General features: G+C 40.4%; 1 protein-coding gene across 1 annotated transcript in view; it reads left to right on the top strand.

The window, feature by feature from the left end:
* The window catches only part of Ppef1 (protein phosphatase with EF-hand domain 1), a 124738-nt gene that overhangs the window by 1192 nt on the left and 103035 nt on the right, over window positions 1–20511 (top strand). Inside the window, exon 2 of the mRNA XM_021153415.1 lies at window positions 11987–12073. The gene's annotated coding sequence lies outside the window, so the exon portion shown is untranslated. The remainder of the gene's footprint in view (window positions 1–11986; window positions 12074–20511) is intronic.

The raw sequence follows: 20511 nt of genomic DNA, 5'->3' as shown, positions 1-20511 counted from the left end.
CCACTCTCCGTCTTAGTTTCCCAGTGCTCTGTTTTTGCTCTATTAAATCCTTCTTCTCCATCCATGCTCTTCCTGCTCATCTTATTTGGAATCCATGAGCTCCTTAATCAGACATGGTTTATTCCCGGGGCCTGAAACCTAGGCTTTGACAGCATACGGGACATTGGAACAGTAAGCTCTCATGGGTACCAGATCAGTTTTCTCCGTGATAAATATGCCTATCTCCTTTTGCTTATGATTCTGCATCCTAACACCCTACGACAGTGGTATTGTCTCAGACTGTAAGGCAGGACCATGTTTGCTCATCCACCATTATACTCCCAGCACCCAGCACATGGTAGACACTTAGTACTATTAGACAAATAATGAATCTGCATATTCCAAACTAGGAAGCTTGGAATCTTCCATGATGTTTCTGTCTTCCTTACTTCCCATCCCCACTTGTACACTTGTAGGTCTTGTTACATTTGACCCTGCCATCTTCTTCATGCCCACAGCTGTGGCTTTAATTCAGCCTTTATCACGTATCTCCTGGATTATTACAGGAGCTTCCTCATTGGTCTTCCTGCTGCCAGCTCTCTCTCGGTTCATCACCAGCTGACCCCCAAAGTGATTGTCCTGAAGCTTGAATTTAATCAGATTACCTTCAGGGTCCCCTTGACTTAAACAGAGTGCAATCTGTCAGGTTTGAAATGAATCCAAACATTCTAGTCAGGATTTTGAGAAAATGAAAATTTGATTCTAAGATGCATATTTTTTCACATATTAGTATCTCTGATTTGTGAATGTTTATATTTATAGTGTCATAATTTATGACATAATTTGATTGCTGATAGTTTTCCTTCTTACTAGTGTATAAAATAGTGACGTGCTCTGTAATCTCTGGCACCCTGATTGTGCTGAAATGTACTCATGTGGGCATTTAAAAATAGAAGATCATGCATATAGAAGTATGCTTAGCTGCCCTTGAAAAATTGCATTAGGCAATACTGGGCCAGAATCCCTGGATGGTAGCCTGAGACAGAATTGTTGGCAAGTGGTGTCTGCCTTATTTAGATAAAAACTTCTCTGCAGGGTCTGTAGTTTCTACCCAGGCTGTTATCTACTCCAGTCTCATTAAGCATCTTAAAATTACCTTTCCTGACCAGTAGGTTAAAGTCCAGGGTTTTTTTTTTTTTTTTTTTTGCTGTGATTTATAAGAATGTTCACAGTTATCACTAACTTACCTGCCAGGTTAATGTCTCCACCCTCTGTTCTATACACTTTTTATTCTTCAATCTCAGGAAGCATTACTTACATATTTAAATGCTTTCATAACCCTTGGGATGCCTTTCCTATCTTTTATGCTCCATGACACATTTCCAAGTTTCCCCAACTTTTCCCAGGCATAGCTAATATCTTTCTGGACTACAGTAGTATGTGGACACATCTCTATGCTTACACCTCATTTTAAAAAATTATGTGCCTGCCCATGTCCTGCTGTGAATATGTATGGGAGAGCACCATAAATGTGATTCATCATTGCCTCACTGTTTCATAGCTGGAACAGACTCAGCAAGTATCTGCTAAATGAGAACAAGATGATGGGCTGCACCTTTTGTGTGTTTTCCTCTTTGTTCTTGTTTTGCTTTGAAGTTTTTAAAGATTTATTTATTTTGTTTTATGTGTATGACTATTCACCTGCATATATATATATATGTGCAGCTCATAAATAATGCCTGGTGCCCTTGGAGGTCAGAAGAAGACGTAGAATTCCCTGGAGCTGGAGTTATATAGACAGTTGTGGATTGCTGTGTAGGTACTAGGAATTAAACCCAGGTTCTCTGGAAGAACAGCCAGTGCTCTAAACCATGGAGCTGTCTTTCTGGCTCATTAAAAAAATCATTATGTAGTTGAGGTTAGGCTTAAACTCTTGATCTTCCTGTCCACACCCTCTAATTACTTAAATTATGGTTGTGTGGTACTCTGTCTGCCTACTTTGGTTGTTTTCAGTATCTGCTATCTGAACCTGTATAGAGGTTTTTGTGTAAGCAATTTTATTTCTTGCTGGGTGTGGTGGTGCACGCCTTTAATCCCAGCACTTGGGAGGCAGAGGCAGACAGATTTCTGAGTTCAAGGCCAGCCTGGTCTACCGAGTTCCAGGACAGCCAGGGCTATAGAGAGAATCCCAGTCTCAAAAAACCAAAAAAAAAAAAAAAATTTCCTTATGGGAACTGCTCTGGAGTATAATTGTCATACGGTTGGTAGGTATATGTTCAAATTTATAATACTATAAGAAAGTGGCTGAGCAAGTTATGGGTTTTGGGGTTTGTTTGTTTGTTTTGTGGTCTCTGTTTCAGTTCCTATCTCTAAGTTCCTGCTTTGGTTTAGTTTCTACCTTGACTTCCTACTGTGATCCTGACATGTACGCTAGATAAACCCTCTGCCTCTCAGGTTAGTTTTGGTCAAATTGCTTATCACGGCAATAGGAGAGCTAACCAGGACACTACCCAGGTCTTTTCAGAGTGAGTATACCATTTTGCATTCCTACCAGCAAGGTCCTAAAGTTCTAGTTATTCACCATTCTAGCCATTTCTGGGTATTATTGACATTTAAAAAAAACCACCATAATAGTACATGAATAGTATATCTCATTGGTATTTAAATTTGAAGCTCTGATGCCTTGAATCCAATCTATTTAATTTCCAGAGGAATCTTTACAGTATTTTTATGCAACAGGTTAACATTTTGGTGACATTGTTGGTTGGCTTTTATCAACTTGACACATAGACACATCTTGGAAGAGGGAATCTTAATTGAGAAAATACCTCCAATGTAAGGGTCTCAAAAAATGACTGAAGGAAGACCCCAGACTTAAATAGAATGCAGAAACAAGGACCATTTATTTATTCTACAGAAACAAGCAGCATGTGGGGGTCAACCATTCATCAAAATGGTGATGATGGAGGAGCCTGCAGAATCCCCTTTTTATGCAGGGCTAAGGGAATTTTCTAGAAGCATAGGTAATCTCTAATGTAATTGCCAGGGGCCAAAGTGATTACATTAGTACATTTTTCATTGGCTACTGTGTTAGTTCTTCTATAGTTTTTTGAATTATTTTTTATTACGTATTTTCCTCAATTACATTTCCAATGCTATTCCAAAAGTCCCCCATACCCTACCCCCCACTTCCCTACCCACCCATTCCCACTTTTTGGCCCTGGTGTTCCCCTGTACTGGGGCATATAAAGTTTGCATGTCCAATGGGCCTCTCTTTCCAGTGATGGCCGACTAGGCCATCTTCTGATACATATGCATCTAGAGACAAGAGCTCCAGGGTACTGGTTAGTTCATATTGTTGTTCCACCTATAGGGTTGCAGATCCCTTTAGCTCCTTGGGTACTTTCTCTAGCTCCTCCATTGGGGGCCTGTGATCCATCCAATAGCTGACTGTGAGCATCCACTTCTGTGTTTGCTAGGCCCCGGCCTAGTCTCACAAGAGACAGCTATATCAGGGTCCTTTCAGCAAAGTCTTGCTAGCGTATGCAATGGTGTCATCGTTTGGAGGCTAATTATGGGATGGATCCCTGGATATGGCAGTCTCTAGATGNTCCATNCTTTTGTCTCAGCTCCAAACTNTGTCTCTGTAACTCCTTCCATGGGTGATTGTTTCCAATTCTAAGAAGGGGCAAAGTGTCCACACTTTGGTCTTCGTTCTTCTTGAGTTTCATGTGTTTTACAAATTGTCTCTTATATCTCGGGTATACTAAGTTTCTGGGCTAATATCCACTTATTAGTGAGTACATATCATTTGAGTTCTTTTGTGATTGTGTTACCTCACTCAGGATGATGCCCTCCAGGTCCAACCATTTGCCTTATATTAGGGAGTAGGTTAGGTAATCTACAGTTTCATTGGTGGGTGCTTGGGAGGTCACATGGGTGGGCTTCTGATTGGATTTGCTAGGTTGTCAGTGGTCTGTATTCCTATATCAGGAATGTTTAACCACAGGATGAGATAGGGCTGCCCAGCACAGATGGCCCATCCTTTTAGATAAGGTATTTCCCCATTCTTGTGGTTATCTCCAAGCTGTTCTTTGGGAGGGTGTGGGTTACGACCCTGTTCCTGGAATGTATGATTTATTCCTGGGAGCAGGTGACTTATGGCCTATTTCCTGGGATTTATAGTCTGTTCTTGGAGCTGATGACTTATGGCCTAGTTCCTGGGACAAATGAGATTTATGTCATATTTTCACCATTATATTGGCTTGTAGGCAAGTCTGTGGGAACATTCTCTTGATGGGTGGTTGATGTGGTAGGGCTCAGCCCACTATGGATGGGTCCCCTCCAGGACAGATGGTCCTGGAGTGTATAAAAAAAAGCAGACATAACAAGCCATGGGGAACAAGACAGTGATCAGCACCTTTCCATGACCTCTGCTTCAGTTCTGCCTCCAGGTTCCTGCTTGAGTTCCTGCCTTAGCTTTTCTTGGTGATGGACTATAATCTATAAACTGAAAGAAATCATTTCCTCCCCAATTTGCTTTTGGTCATGGTATCACAGCAGTAGAAATCTAGCAAAGGCAGTGACCAAAAATAACACACATTTGTGTTGTACTGTTTCTGTGAATTAGGACCCAGGCACCGCTTATCTGGTCCACTACTTCAGGATCTGGATGAGCTATTGCAATCAAGGAGTTGGATAAGCCACAGTCATATGGAGGCTTGATTGAGGAAGGACTCACTTTCAAGAGCGTGTGGTTATTGGCAAGATTCAGTAATTCAGGATCTGTTTGAATTTACATCCTTTTTCTATTTTAAGATGGTATTGGTCATTGATGCTAAAGTATGTGTTTTGGAGGCAACATAAATAGATCTCGTTCATTTGTTTGTCTTGGGCCCTCATGACAGGGCCCCCAAAATTGCAGTGATAATGGCCATATTTAGGTGGTTTTCCAGGTTCCATTGGGGCCTGACCCTGCTAGGAGACTTGGCTTTGCTGAGAAACAGAAACCTGATGGATTTTTGGAAAAACCTTTTTGGCTGATTGAGCACTCTTGTCTACAACAGTTACACCCAAATGCTTCTGACCATTATTGACCATCTCCTTTGACAAGATTCCCCATGCTAACCCACCTGGCTGTTCTAACATCTGAAAATTTCCCCCCAAACACACACACACACACACACACACACACACACACACACACACACACAATTTGTCCTTGTATAATGCAGCAAGCTTTTCTAGCTGGGCCTGTCCTCTACTAGGGTGACCCAGGAGTTTGTTGGTTTTGTTTTATTAAAGCTGCTATTTCTTTTCCAAGGAGTTTGGTAGTTTCATGTGGTACCTAGTTATGGTTTTCTGATACAACCTGTGAGTCTATGACTTTTTATTGAGTAATTGAGATAGTTATCATTCAGAGTTACTGTTGAATGATGAGTGTGAATTCTCATCATTTGGTTGATTTTTATGTTGTTTGCATTGACTTTTTTTGCCTGTGACCCCTTGGGTGTGTTTTTCCTCTTCACACTAAAGTATCCCTCCAATTATCTTCTGTAGGGTTGCCTTAGTGGCCACAAAGTCCATTAATCTGTTTTTATTATTGATTTTTATCTCTCCTTCCATTTTAATGGCTAGTTTTGTTGGTTATCATAGTCTGGGTTGACAGCTGTCTTTCAAAACTTGGAATACATCTTTTCAGGTCTTTTGGCCTTTAAATATTTCTATTAATAATCACATGTTAGTATGATGAGCCTGACTTAATAAATGACTTAACTGTTACTACAAATTTCAATATTCATTCTTTATCCTGTGTAAACCTTGACTACCACCTAAATATGGTCATTATCACTGCCATTTTGAGGGCGCTGTCATGAGGGCCTACATCAAACAAGTTTTAAAATATGTCATGATGTGGCTCATATATTTGCATATTTGATCACCAGTTGGTGGAACTGTTTGGGAGGGGCTAAGAGTGTGGCCTTGTTGGAGGGGGGAAGGGCTAAGAGTGTGGCCTTGTTGGAGGGGGGAAGGGCTAAGAGTGTGGCCTTGTTGGAGGGGNGGGCTAAGAGTGTGGCCTTGTTGGAGGGGGGAAGGGCTAAGAGTGTGGCCTTGTTGGAGGGGGGAAGGGCTAAGAGTGTGGCCTTGTTGGAGGGGAGAATGTTTGAGAGTGTGGCCTTGCTGGAGGGAGTATGTTACTGTCCTTTGAGGTTTCAAAAACCCAGGGCATTCCTCCTTAGCTCTCTCTTTCTCTCTCTCTCTCTGTCTCTGTCTCTCTCTCTCTCTCTCTCTGTCTCTGTTTGACTCTGCCTGTCTCTCTCCCTCCCTCCTTCCCTCCCTCCCTCCTTCCTTCCTTCCTACTTGCTGATAAGGATATAAGCTCTCAGCTCCAACTCCAGCAGCATGCCTCTCTGCTTTCTGCCATGTTTCCCACCATGACTGTCATGGACTCACCCTCTGGAACTATAAGCCCCACTGAACACTTGTATGAGTTGCCTTGATCATGTTGTCTCTTTAAAGCAATAGAAAAATAAGACACGTGTGAATGTCTTTTCTGGTCCTGTACATTTGATTATCCTCTAGGCCTCTCATATGTAGATTGACACCTTTTTCTAGGTATGGGAAATTTGACTTCTCTTTGCTTCTATCTTCTTTGAGTTGTTTGAACAAAGTTATACACATTCTTTTGAATTCTTTCATTGGAAGTTCTTTGAATTTGGGTCCATATTATGGGGTTACTAATTTTTGGAGGAGACGTGTTTTCTTGGACATGTTCTCATGTTGTTTCTGGTTTTGGACTAAAATTTGTGCATTTGGAGTTATTTGGTTGAATGGGAATATGGGGCTGATGGTCTTGGGACTATTAATTGTCAGTGTTAGGAATTAGGTAACTGCAGAGGTGTGAACAATTTGTTTAGGGTTAAGGACTCCTTTATAAATCAACACCAGGAACTGGGCAGGTAGGAAAAGTTTGGTTTGGATCTGGGGGGCCTTTACCTGTTGTCACTGGACACTGTGCTGTCTGAGTAGTGTGGGCTGAGTTGTTGGTGCCAGGGGCCCTTACCTAATGGGGATGTGTATAGCTCAGTGGATCAGGAATGTAAAATGAATGGTTACAGTCTCGGGGTGAGGGCTTTACTTGTCATTGGCAGAGCTATTTTAATGACTTCATGTGGCTAGTCAAATCTGACTTCTTTTTCTCACTATGAGCTTTTCCAATACCAAGAATTCATCCTTGGAAATATGCTTGAGCCTTTTTATTTATTTAAATAGAATATATTATATATAATATAATGTGACTAGTCAAATCTGACTTCCCTTTTCTCTTTCTTGCTGTGATTGTTTTTCAACACCTAGAATTCATCCTTGGAGATATGCATGAGTCTTTTAATTTATTTAATTACAATGTATTATATACAATATACTACTTGGTATCCCATTAGTCTCTTCAAAAGAGAGCAGGACCTTTAAATCAAAATTATTTTCATTTTTTTATACCTGTTATCGTATTTAACCCTGTTGTAGTAAACAGTTTTTGAGGATGGACATGTGATGTAGACATATGTTTATTCACAGCTGAGACTACTAAAGTCACATATTGTATACATGGTTAATGTATGTGAAAGTAGAAAACTTAGTGATAAAAGAAAATAAAGATATGTTTTATACTTTGTTTTCTATTAACAGTATCTCTGTGCATTTGTTGGGTACCAGGCACCCCAATTTAGAAGACTACAAGGAGTCAGAATAATTGTTTGGGTGGGATTGCAAACTACTGTGGCCCCAGCATCAGAAGGATAGCTACTAGTTACTATGGCACCAGGGACCATGACAGGATAGACGCCTTTAACATCCCCAGCCAAGCAGATATATGAATGTTGATATTTCTCAGTCTATTCAACCTTGCTGCTGTGCCTAGATTCTAGCATATTCCTTGGGCTATGTCATGATTCATAATAGCAGATATTAGGAGTACTTTGTCTTGGCAGAAATGAGAGCTGTGACCAGTTCCAAGAAGTGTGTGAAATAGGAGAGCTTTTCCTGCAGTGCCTCTTGCCTGTATTGGTAGCCAACATTTCCATTCTCTTCTGTCCTTTTGCAGTTTGTTGCTACCATCTGACTAAACAAATATCCTAGTTTGGGGTTCCTCAGTAGCATAGCCTGAGACTAACATTTTAGAACAAGAAGTCTGTGTGTGTGTGTGTGTGTGTGTGTGTGTGTGTGTGTTTTATTTTTGACAGGAGTAGTCTCACTGTGTAGCTCTAGCTGTCATGGAACTCTCTAGGTAGACCAGGCTGGCTGTGAATTCAGAGAGATCTGCCTGCTTCTGCCTCCCAAATTTTGGGATTGATTTTTTGTATGTGTGCCACCATGCCTGACTACGAAGTGTATTTGTATGATGAAGGCAAAGCCAGTAGAGGAGTGGGGAAGTGAGAAGGGGGAGACAGATGAGTCAGTTCCTCCTGAGGAGATGGACAGGAAATCTTTGTCTATTATCATTAAGAATACAGTTCATTCTGGTTTTGACTCCACATCCACATTGCACATCCTTGCTACATGCTGTAGAATGCACATGTTTATGAGACCAACCAATCTTATCCCCACCTATTCTCAGTTCTGTCCAGAAGCTAGGTCATCTCACTTCTGTCAGAAAGCCTTCTCACATCCCCCTCTGGGGGCTCTTATAACTTTCATTATTTATTGATGTAATACTGCTTTTGTGTCCAGCACTATTAGAGGTACCTGGTGTTTATAGAACAACAAAGGAAGAAGATTTTCATTTGTAATTTAATACCATTTCTTATCTACTTATATGTATGCTCTACCAAATACTATATTTTATTTACCATTTGTCTCCTTCCTTCAGTATAATTGAGTAAACTAGCTGTCTGTCTGTCTGTCTGTCTTTTGAAACTCTTATGTAGTCCAGGCTTGCCCAGGTACTCACTATGCATACAAGAATGACCTTAGAATTCCTGAGTTCTAAGGAGGCCTTCAGCTCCCAAGTACTAAGATTACAGGCATATCTCACCATATCCAGCTTTTTATTCTATTTGTATGTTTGAGTTGCTTTTGGTATTGCTTCTATGAAATCTCTGTCAAAATTAAAGCTTGAAACCTTTGTTGTTATTCCAAGAAGTTCTTCAGATTTTCTTCTTAGGAATTTTATGGACACAAGTCTTTCATTTAAGACTTTAACCCATTTTGAGTTTATTTTTGCATAGTGTAAGGTAACGATCCAATTTTATCCTTGCACATATCCAGTCTCCCCATCAGCGACTAATTGGAGACTATCATTTTTTTTTGAGACAAGTTCTCGCTATTTAGCCTAGAACTCATTATGTAGAACAGTCTGACCTCAAACCCACAGATATTTGCCTATCTCTGCCTCCCAAATGCTAGGATAATGGGTGTGTACCACCAAGCCCAGTTCATTATCAAGTTAAAATGATACCATTGCTTGATGGACTAATTGTTACTAGTGGTTTACTTTCAGATCTTGAAAGATATCATTCCATGCTTTCTGGATTTGGGGTTTTGTGATAAAAGACCAGATGTTTTTTTCTGATAGGTTTACATTTATGAGTTTATGCTTTTCTTTTATGGCTTTTAACATTTTTTGTTGTGTTATTTTGGCATGACAATAATATGTTATAGATAGTGTGTTTGTTAGAGAAGGAATCTTAATTGACAAATGCCTCCATAGGATTGGTGTGTAAGTAAGTCTGTGGTGGGTATTTTCTAGACTAATGATTGACGTGGGATAGGCCAGCCCACTGTGGATGGCACCACCCCTCAGAAGGTGATAGTGAGCTGTATAAGAAAGCAGAATAAATAAACTATAAGGAGCTAGCAAATAAGCTGCACCCCTCCATGGCCTCTGTATCTACCACTGCCTCCAGGTTCCTTCCTTGAGTTCCTGTCCTGACTTCCTTCTGTGATAGACTGTAATGTCAAACAAACTGTAAGTGGAAATATAATTAACCCCTTTGCAATTTCTTGCTTCTATTCTTGGCCATCCTGACTCTGCTCATTTACTTGTTACATGGAGGCAGCTTCTGTTCTGTTATTCTACCTTGGAAGTCATCCTATGTTTTTTTTTAATTATATTAAGGGTATATAGCCAATGTAATTCATGGTCCAGAGGCTGGCTGTTAAAATAACTATCTGAGTTCTTTTCCTTCTTTTCTTTTTTTTTTCCGTGATTAAACAAATAATTATTGAGTACCTCTTGTGTATCCAAGGCTAGGGATGCCAAGAGGACTAGCATGAGTCCTTTCTCTTTGGGGTCTAATTTGTAAAAGGACAAATTAGAGCACACTTTGGGAAGCTCTGTGATTGGACACGCCCATGGCTTTGCCAGCCAGGAGTCAGGATGACTAATTCCCCTTTGGTGATTCAGAAAAGGCTTCACACAGAGGAGGTGACATTTGAACAACTGCATCTAGACATAGCCATCATTTAATCACTGCGGATTGAACAGGCACTTGGCTGGAAAGCTAGCCATGTAGCTACATGGTCCACAATTTGGGGGGGAGCCTAGGTAATTATGCTATCATTTACAATGTGTGTGGCAGCCTCATCAGATCCTAGCCATAGTTTTCCTGCCAGGAAAACCTGTATGGATATAGTGCTTCATAATGAAACTCTCTGGTAAATATTAAATATGCTAATAAAATATAGAAACTTCAAACTGCCTTCCCTGTTATTTTTAAAGTGACTCCATTAGATTAAATAGCAAACTAGTCGCTATTTTGTTAGATCTCCCATGGTTCTCAATTGTAGAAGGATATTGGACTAAAGAGCAGTTTGGGTAGGGTTATGAAATGGTTATGGTTAGAGTCCTGTCAATCTTGTTGCCAAAGCCTAAAGACAGTTAAGGAAGTGAAAACACATGGATGTAACCACCTAGTGAGAGTTTGAGAGAAAAATTGCTGGCGAGTAGCTAATAGCCAGCATGTTGTCTCTGGGAGTGGTGTCTCTGGGAATATGGGCCTAGGATTGTTCCAGAAGGTAGATGAGCTGCTCTCATTGGCATCAGCTAATGATATCGTTGCTTTGAATTTTCACATGCATGCCCTTCCTCTTCCTTCTAAAACTCCGAAGAACCATGGATTAACTTTGGTTACTTTTTGATATTGAGGAAGCTGAGTTTCTTTCATAGGTAGGCTCTCCCTCAAGGAGTTAATCAAACTGCTGAAACAATATTAGTCACACAAAATAGTTTTTAACAGGAGTGGGTGTGTGGGTGGGGGAGCACCCTCTTAGAGGCAGGGGGAGAGGGTGGGATGGGGGTTTTTGGAGCGAAAAATGGGAAGGAGGATAACATTTAAAATGTAAATAAACAATAACTAATAAAATATTTTAAAAAGAATAGTTTTTAACAGTGTTGTCAAATGCATTTACTTTAAACAGATGTCTTTTCAGTCTTCAGGAATATTTTCCTACTTCTTTCTCCTAATTATACACAAATCATGTCATTGCTTTCTAAAACTCACTTTCATTTGACCCAAAGGATGCTTTTTCTGCCCTTATTTACTGAGTTTCTCTTTCCTATTTCATGCTGATGTGGCTTGCCTTTGCAAGCAGCAGTCTGGTCCTGCCTGGATGGAGTATAGTCCCTTTGGAAGCAGTCATGTGACCACTGAGATTGCAGCCCATTACTTGAAAACATTCCTTTATATCCAGGCCGGGTTCAGCAGCGTTGTAGCAGACAGCCACACCTTAGAGGCTCCATCAGCCTCTCTAGGATGTTTGTATCCAGTGTGCCTTCCATATTGAAAGGCACAGTAGCTTGGCACCGTTCTAGCTATTGTGCATCTCTCTCTCTCTCTCTCTCTCTCTCTCTCTCTCTCTCTCTCTCTCTCTCTCTCTCTGTGTGTGTGTGTGTGTGTGTGTGTGTATGTGTGTGTCTTTATTTAAGCAAGAACTTTGCTTTCAAAGATGTGAAATGCTGCCTTGTGTGGGTATGTGTTAGGGGAGTGCTAAACTACTGCTTTCTTTTCAGACTTCTGAATTCTTCCATACGCAAGGCTTTTCTCATCTTTGTTTCTCCCAAAACACCTGGAGCGAGGAAAATCTCTGCACTGGCCAGGTAATGTTTTTGTTTGTACTTAGACATTATGGGTCAGCAAAATCATATGCGATAAACATACCTCATATGGCAAGAGGGAATATGTACTTCCTAAACTATATTTTACTTCTTAGAATGACTTTTTTTTTTCTTCAGCATTGATGTTTGTAAAGCCGGTGGCAGTATTTTAAGAAACTCTGCAGAGAACTTTTTACTCTAAAGCATTGTAGCCTATTCCCAATGAATTTGATATTTGGAGAGAACTCTATAGTTTCCTTGGGTGAGGGCTAAGAAATGAAAACAGTAGTACTTTGAGAAACTCCTCAAGGCAGGTACCTCATGGAGTGTTGGCCACATTGCTGTATGTAATTTTCTATTTAGAATTTTCTCTCTCTCTCTCCTTTGGCCTCATATAATCTTAGAAGACCACCACCTTTCTGTCTGTGTGCAAGACTTGGTGCCATTTCCTTGAAGTGATGAAGAATTTTGTTTATTGATTTGATTCCTATATAGAATGATAGACCAGAGCCTAAAAGACCTAGTTAGGCTTTTAGTGGGTAGGCACTTTACTTCTTTTGTTTTCCAGACACAGCCTGGCTCCATAACTCAGGCTGGCCTGGAATTTAAAGTGATCCTCTGGAATACAGGGATTGCAATGTGAACCACCGTGCCCAGTTGAGGTCTATCTCTGCTCCCTGCCTGCCACCCACCATTCCCCATGCTCCCTGCCCACCTATTTGCCATGGTTAATATATCCTAGGCTGGCTTTAAACTTACTGTGTAACTGAGGATGTTTTCATACTCCTGATCCTCCTGCCTCCACCTCCCAAGTGCCAGGAACATAGGCATGGACCACCAGGTCCAGCTATCATTCTTTAATGATTCACAAGTGGTTTTAGTTTTGCCACTAATAACCTCTGCCAAGAAATATGATATTTAGTGAGCGTTATTTTCTTCATAAAATGGAGTGATTATGATATTACCTTGAAGATCTGCTCTAAAAATTCCCCAGAATACTATAAATATAATATGTGCCTACTGGGTGAGTGAATCCCTTAATAAACAGTAGCGATATTAGCTATTATCATTACTGTCAGCATCCTTTCCAATCAAAGTGCCCTGGTAGGGACTAGGGAGCCCATTTCTTTGTGAATCTTCAGTAATCCCAGATTCTCTAGATACCCATGAGGGTTTAGCCTCAGAGAGACCCCAAAGAAAATCTTTTGAAGGAAATGAGTTGAGTAAACACAGTGGGTACCTGTCATGGTACAGCCCCTCCTAAGTGTATGCTCTTTAAGAAGGGCTGGTCTTTATTTAAGCTGGTTTTGTTTTTGGAAAGGTCTTCACTAAGTACTAAGTACAGGCCCATTAGGTATGTGTCATCATCCCCCCCCCTCATTTTTTTACATATAGAAGAATTAAAGACAAACCAAATTCTAATTCTAATTTGTCTGACTTCAAAACCAAGGCTCCAGCGGGCCAGCATTAAGCACTTAGGAGCAGCAATTGTTTATGAGACGCTTTGCCTCAAAAGAGTCCCTTGCTAGGCAGTTTTGGAAAAACAGTGATCTGCTTAGAGCTTCACAATACTTGTTATTGTTGACAAGTCCTACAGTAAGGGACCTGTTCAACCCTACCTCTCCTGAACTTCTCTGATGGGGAGATATTTGCCCCACCTGTAGCTCTCGAATCATAAATGATACAGACAGACAAACTTTGGAAATCCTCATGCCAGTCCAAGCTGCTTCCTGGTTAATAATTTTAGATGTATCAACACATACTTTCTGGAACTTTCCAGTAGCTTATAGAGTTTCCTTATTTTTTTTTTCTATCTTTTCATTTGGTGGACTCAAGGAGGAATCACTACATCAGCCTTCTATACCTCTCTCTTTGCCCATTTAAGACCCTGGACACAGGCAAATGGTGTCATATTCTACTGTAGGTAGGAGAGAGTTGGGGAAAGGACATAGCTAGTGCAGTCGGCCAGGGATTTCTCTACCCCACCTATCTCTCTTACGTATATTTAGGCCACAGAAAGCAGGCTAGAGAAACTCTGTTTCAGTTAAGTGCCAATAAAAATGCAGGAAAATGAGAGCCTGGTAAGTATCCATTCCTCTTTCTTCCTGGCGAGTGTCTACATATTTTATGGAGAATGAATTATATCATCCTGCCAGATTCCCATCGTGGTGGCAAGGAGGGACTTGACCACAGGAGACTGACTTTGGGTTCCAGATTTCACTTCTGTAGGGCCAGAGCTTGAGTAGCAGTTTTGAGCAAAGCCAGCACCTTTAGGAAAAGCTAACCTGACACGAGGAGCTGTCTAGCTGAAATGAAAAGCATTGTCAGAAGTGGACTCACAGTCAGGGTGGCTGAGCCAAAGTGTGTGTGGGCGATGAGTGGAGATACACTTTGCAATAAGGATAATGGGAAGGAAGCGTTAAGAACAATGAGGCTGGGCTAGCACTTGCAAAGCTTGCAGAGCTGGAGGTGAAGCTGACTTCAGGAGCCATCTTTTGTTCTTTCCACATATTTTCAGCTTTGTCATTACAGTGGTGAGGGTGAGAAGAATGAACCTTCTCAAGCATCCCCGTCCTCCAGACCCTCCCCCCCCCAAATACATAGGACAAACCAAACCTTCTAGTAGATGGCCCATGAGTGCCTCATGATTCACTGATTCATGGTTGCTGTTTAAAGCTATCCTTTGTATGCTTCTAGAGAAAATTTCATGATTCAGGATGCCTTCCTAAGTGTGTACGTGTGTCCCCTCAACCAGCGCATTTGTGGGGCTTTGAGAAGCCCCGAGAAATCCTTGACCCCTTGAAGCTCAGAGCCCCTGAGGGAATCTGTTCTTCAGACTTCATTAGTGCATTAAGTGTTCTGCTAATGTTGACAGAGGGCAGGGCTAGACGCTTAGGGTTGCCTAAGGAGTGGGATTACCTTGATCAGCTTTGCAGTCAGAGGTGGCTTCAAATGCACATGGCCATGGCTCACCAATCGCTTCCCTCTCTGCTTCAAGGTCTAGGCTGGGCAGCTTGAGACAGGGGTTCCAGTCTTTAACCAGCTCGTGTTTTGGTGACCACTAAACAGAACTCTTTGTTTCTGTATTCTTCCTCCCTTCCTTTTTCCCTTTGTCCATTAATGGAGAGAGAATAATGGGTTTAAAATAATTTAATAAATGATAGCACAAAATTCTAACAGTCAATTACTGCTTCTGACAACCAAATAATTCTAGAACAATTACCATTTCTTTTCATCGTGATTTTAAAATACACTTTAACAAAGGATGGGTAAGCACTTCCCACTTCTACTTTAATAAAAGGCTTTTATATTATCAGAAAAGCACATGTCTGTGTATAAAATGATGCAACAATAATGATTTTTTAGTAATTAAATTTTAAGGAACCCTGGCTTAGAAATATTACCTTCTTATTTTTTCAGCAGTTATCAAACGTATTCTGTTTGAATGCATGGTAGAGGTTCCTGAGATCCGAGGGGTATTCATGAGGCAAGTTCTGAGCAGCAAGATCACAGTGTAACAGAAATGAACTAAACTTTCGTGGTTTTTAAGTTCCCAGTGAATTTTTTTTGTGTTGTTTTGTTTGTGAGACAAGCTCTTCCTATGTATTTTAGGATGGCCCCAAAGTCTTATTTTTATAAATTAATGAAATTTCTTCTTTCACAAGTTCTCTTAAAATTTTTATTGCATTTAATTATTTTGTATAAATGTGTGACACCTGTTAGAACATGTGGGTGGAAGTCAGAATGAAATATTGTGAAATTAGGTTTTTTTTCTCCCATTGTGTGGGTCCCAGGGATTGAACTTAGGCCATCAGGTGGCAAGTGCCTTTACCCATTGTGCCATCTTGTCAGCCCCTGCTCCATCCCCCCCTCCTTTTTTTTTTTTAACAATTTCATACACACATTTGATTACTCTCACCTTCACTCTCTCCTACCACCTTCCTACCCCTGTAAACTCCTTTCTCCCTATTGGTCCCTTTCCCATGTCCACATCTTTTTGTTTTCTTTTGTGACCAACTTAGCCAGGGCCAGTATGAGTGTACCTTTGCATAAAACTATCTAATGAAGCCTGATGGCTTTACTGGAGAGTACCAACTGAAGACAATGACTGATCTCATCCAGAATCCTTCAATAGCCAATAGTTCAGTAGTGGGGAATAAGGCCCTGTGTGCCCATTCACCATTTGTGACTGGGTATTGATAGGTTTAGTTCTATCCAGCACCTCAAACTCTTGAGTGCTGAGAGTGTAGGCATGTGTTAATGTGCCCAGCTTTCTAATAAATCTTACATATGTAATTTTGTTGTGTGATTAATTAACTTTGAGGGGGTGGAGAGCAAATTATTTTTGAAGAGACACTGCTTTATTTATTTATTTATTTATTTATTTATTTATTTATTTTCCTGGCAAAAGAAAGTCCAGATTAAACCAGTGTTATCCAGTGTTTTTTGGTTTTGTTTTTTGTTTTTTTGCTTACTCAAGGCCCAACTCTTTAAAATTTTAACTTTTTTTGATTTGCATGTATGCTTTACCTACATGTATGTCTGTGCACCATGTGTGTGCCTGGTGCCTGTGGAGGACAGAAGAGGGCATTGGATTCCCAGGTACGATTGTGAGGCAACATGTGGGTACTAAGAAAAGAGTCAGAATACTTTGAAGGAGAAGGCAGTGCACTTGACAGCGGAGCCATCTCTCAGCCCTTCAAGGTCCTACTCTCATAACTCATAAAATGGGATGGAAGAAGTAGCATACAGATAGAGCAAGAGCCAAGGAAACATGGATACTATTGGAAGATAGATTTTTTGTTTTGTTTTGTTTTGTTTTTTTGTTTTGTTTTTTAGACCTGTAATATGTGGACTGTCTGTATCTATGTTTTCTAAAGGGTAAACTTTATTTCATTTTACAGTTTTGGAGATTGAACCTGAAGTTCTTGGACATGCTAGGAAAGAGCTCTATCACTCAGCTATACCCCACCCCCAGCACATAGTCATGTTTCAATGCAGATTCCAAGACCCCAAGGTTAAAGAGATGTCTACTTTTATTGATACAGCCTAGGAATCTTCATTTTAACCCTCTCCCCCATTGGAAAGCCCTGACTTGGAGACTGCTGATGGGTCTGGAATAATTACTTCCAGGGCTCAAAGAACTTGCTCTCCCATAGATATGCCACAAATGACCTTTGAAATTCTCGAGAGTGCAAATGGTGCTCCAATTTAAAAAGTGAGAAAGATGCCTCAAACTACAGGTTTGTAATTGTGACGGGAAAAATTCAGCTTCAAATAGAAGGACTGGACAGCATTGCTAGAAAGCTGATTGTTGGGTGGCACCATGCATTTGCTAATGTGTCCTCTAGAGGAGACTGTCAAGCTTGGTGGGTATTAGAATTTTTTGGAAAATTTTAACAGCATCTTTAGTCTATTATATTATTTTATTATTTGTGTGTATATATGTATGTGAGTATGCAAATAAGGTGTGTGTGTTCATATATGTGTAGGTGCACTGTATGTGCTGCATAAGCCAAAGATTAACTTTGTGTACTGTATCTCCAAAGCTGTCCACATTTGTTATTTTGTTGTTGTTGTTGTTGCTGCTGCTGCTGCTGCTGTGTTTTTGTTTTGTTTTGAGACAAGGTCTCTCATGGGCCTAGAAATCCTTGGTTAGGCCAGGCTGGCTGATCACTGAGAAACAGGGATCTGTCCAGTTTTTGCTTCTTCATTGCTTGCATTACAAGTGTGCACTATCGTGCCTGTTTTGTTTTGTTTTGTTTGTTTGGTTGGTTTTGTTTTGATTTTATTGCGTTGTTTTTTATTAACTTGGTACTGGAGATGAGACTCGGGTTTCTTATGCTTGTACAGCAAGCACATTACTGACTGAGCCATCCTGGTAGTCCCCAAATCTGAATCTTAGTCACATTGAGTAACAATAATAGTAGAGTCTCAAGGGGTAAGACTTGGGCATCAGTCTTTTTTAAACTCTCATAGACTCTGATTTAATGGTTCAAGCTGAGCACTGGGAGATTTAAAAAGTTCCTCAGATAATTCTAATTACTAACTAAATTTGACAACTATAGGCCTATATGACACTAAGCAAATTGCTTAATATCCTTCTGTCTGTATACATATTAATTTTAAAGGTCTTTCACACCTTTAAATGTTTGGAATTCCTTTATTCAAATCTTGCCAAACTGACTGTTTTCTTCCGTCTTTCCCAAGACTCCATCTCCTCCATCTCCTCTTCTTACTCCTCCCCAACTTCCTGAACAAATAGATTGTGATATAGTGAATCTATGGTGATCCTGAAGAATGGAGTGGAGTGTCACAAGGTTCATTCTGCCTTTGAACTTGAGTTCATTAACATTTTTATCCACGTATTGTTTGACACATTTTTTCCCTTGGGAGACAACACACAACTCTACTCACCCCAGACAGAAAGTCCATAACAAACCAAAGTATGGATACCACCAAAGTGCAACTTGATAAAGCAATGAGTTTAAGTGGGGTGGGTTACTTACATGAGTATGGGTGAGGGGTTACTTACAGGGACAGAAATGACTCAAAGAGAGCTACATCAGCAAAGCCCTCCCCAGCATGGGTGACAAACAACTCACAGAATTTGGGAACCTAGAGCACACTGCACAGTCTGCAGGCAGCTCAGCAGGTTGGAGAAAGTCCCTTCCAAGTAACTCAGTTGATGGAAATCTCTTCCAGGATGCTTAGCTGGCTTTTGCTTTTTCCAGGCAGATGTTCTAGTCTCAGAGTGTTCTTTATAGTTTGGCTCCTCTGAGAGTGAGTCGCTTATCAGAGAGTGACTCTCAGTTGTCTGTATTGCTTACTCTAGCAGGGAGAGGCCTAGTGAGTTTTAGGGACTTCCTGAAGCTATTTTGAGTTCTTATCAGAATAACTGATTATTAAGGTTATTATTGAATAAAAATAAAACCTTTCTGCTTAAAGAGCTTCCTTGTAGGATAGAATGTTTTAATCTTTAAACTATTATACAACAGTTTGATTTAGAAAACATACAAAAGGGTGATCTGAGATTCTCAGATTCATACATTTGAGAGAGGTCTTGGTTTTGTTGTTGTTTGTTTTTTGTTTAGTTTAGTTTTCTTTTCTTTTTCTTTTTTCTTGTAAGAAGGTTTCTAAGTTCTTAGGGATTCTAAGGAATATAGCCAAAATTTTCACTTTAATTTGGTTTTGGCATAATTCAATGTTTTTGTCTTATAGTCAGCCTCTAATTTGTGGTTAAAAGCCTAGATAGAGTTAATTACTTTCAGCTTTGAGCCAGAGCAACTGAATTATGTTAGCTCCATTGGTAGAGTGCTTGCCTTGCATACATGAAACCTCTAGCACTGCATAAACTGGGTGGTACATATCTGTTATCATAGCACTGGTGAAGTAAACATGGAGGATTAGGAGTCAAGGTCCTCTTTGCATGGTTGCATAGGGAATTTGAGGCCAGCCTGAGCCACCTAAGACTCAGTCTCAGAATGAAACAAACAAAACTCAACATGTGAAAACAAAACCACTAACAGAAAAGAAATCCACAAAAGAAATTTCCAGACAATTTGAAATAACCCAATGTTTAAGGGTTAATTAACTTAATATATAAAGAAACAAGTTTTTATCAGAATAACTGATTATTAAGGTTATTATTGATTTTTAAAAATTAGGTATTTTCTTCATTTACATTTCCAATGCTATCCCAAAAGTCCCCCATACCCTCCCCCCCCACACTTCCCTATCTACCCACTCCCACTTCTTGGCCCTGGCATTCCCCTATACTGAGGCATAAAAAGTTTGCAAGACCAAGGGGCCTCTCCTCCCAGTGATGGCCGACTAGGCCATCTTCTGCTACAAATGCAGCTAGAGACACTAGCTCCGGGGGGTACTGGTTAGTTCATATTGTTGTTCCACCTATAGGGTTGCAGACCCCTTTAGCTCCTTGGGTACTTTCTCTAGCTCCTCCATTGGGGCCCTGTGTTCCATCCAATAGATGACTGTGAGCATCTACTTCTGTGTTTGCCAGGCACTGGCACAGCCTCACAAGAGACAGCTATATCACGGTACTTTCAGCAAAATCTTGCTAATGTATGCAATGGTGCCAGCATTTGGGGGCTGACTATGGGATGGATTCATGGGTGTGGAAGTCTCAAGGTCCATCCTTTTGTCTCAGCTCCAAACTTTGTCTCTATAACTCCTTCCATGAGTGTTTTGTTCCCAATTCTAAGAAGGGGCAAAGTGTCCATACTTTTTTGGTCTTCGTTCTTCTTGAGTTTCATGTGTTTTGCAAATTGTATCTTGTATCTTGGGTATTCTAAGTTGCTGGGCTAATATCCATTTATCAGTGAGTACATATCATGTGAGTTCTTTTGTGATTGGGTTACCTCACTCAGGATGATACCCTCCAAGTCCATCCATTTGCCTAGGAATTTCATAAATTCATT

The sequence above is a fragment of the Mus caroli genome, chromosome X (genome assembly GCF_900094665.2).
Source record: "Mus caroli chromosome X, CAROLI_EIJ_v1.1, whole genome shotgun sequence".
Classification (NCBI taxonomy): Eukaryota; Metazoa; Chordata; class Mammalia; order Rodentia; family Muridae; genus Mus; species Mus caroli.
This window is presented reverse-complemented; position numbering and strand designations above follow the sequence as displayed.